Source organism: Teleopsis dalmanni, chromosome 1 (assembly GCF_002237135.1).
Source record: "Teleopsis dalmanni isolate 2A chromosome 1, ASM223713v2, whole genome shotgun sequence".
NCBI lineage: Eukaryota > Metazoa > Arthropoda > Insecta > Diptera > Diopsidae > Teleopsis > Teleopsis dalmanni.
Window position 1 is genome coordinate 100,734,147 of NC_051846.1, and position 1,197 is coordinate 100,735,343.

The following is a 1,197-nucleotide window of genomic DNA, read 5'->3' on the forward strand; positions in this document are numbered from 1 at the left end:
ATTTTTTTATATAAATAAATTGTGTCACAGCGCTAAGGCCGGAGTATGTAGGAGGCAGAAGGAAAAGCGCTATCTGTATTAGTGCTGTTCATATTCGAATTTACGAAGTATTCGAAGAAATTCAAATATTCGCATTTCAACGAAGTCTTCGAAGTTGGAAAAAACTTCGAAGTTTTTGTGAGTTTTTGTTCTCGAACAAACGTGCATCACACAAATTATTTGAGGGATGAAAGCGTTTGCTTTGTTTGTACGGTTTTATGTTTTGTTTTTTTTGGTATTCTATGCAGAAAATTAAAAGCATGTTTTTTTGTTTTATTTTATTACATAAAATTTATTTTATTATTAAATATGTATTATAATATATATTATTATTAAATATGTTATTATTAAATATTATTTATATTAAATAAAAAATTTACATTTTAAATGACTTATATTTATTATTCATATTTAAAAAATTATATTTACAATAAAAAAATGAAAAATTATTTTTTTATTATGCAAAAAATAAATTTGTGCTTACCTGTGTGTTCATCACAGCTCATACATGTCAAATAATTATGCATTAATGAGCAAAACTCATTTTTACATAACTAATTTTCAAGGTTTTAATTTATGATTTTTTTTTAAAAGAAAAATGAAAACTTTTATTCAATTTCCTTTACTAATAAAATCCATCAATATCAATATTTTCATATTCTTACATATGTATTTTATATTATATTAATATGATTTTTTAAATATAAATAATATATATAAGTTATTTAAAATGTAAATTTTTTATTTAATATAAATACTATTTAATAATAACATATTTAATAATAATATATATTATAATACATATTTAATAATAAAATAAATTTTATGTAATAAAATAAAACAAAAAACCATGTTTTTAATTTTCTGCATAGAATACCAAAAAAAAAGAAAACATAAAACCGTACAAACGAAGCAAATGCTTTCATCCTTCAAATAATTTGTGTGATGCACGTTTGTTTGCATTTTGCGCTCTCACTTCACCTTCTGCTTACGAAGTCTTCGAAATCTTCGTAGTTTTTCACTACGCTTAAACTTCGAAGACTTCGAGAACAAAAATTCACAAAAACTTCGAAGTTTTTTTCAACTTCGAAGACTTCGTTTACTATTCGAATATTCGAATTCTTCGAATACTTCGTAAATTCGAATATGAACAGCACT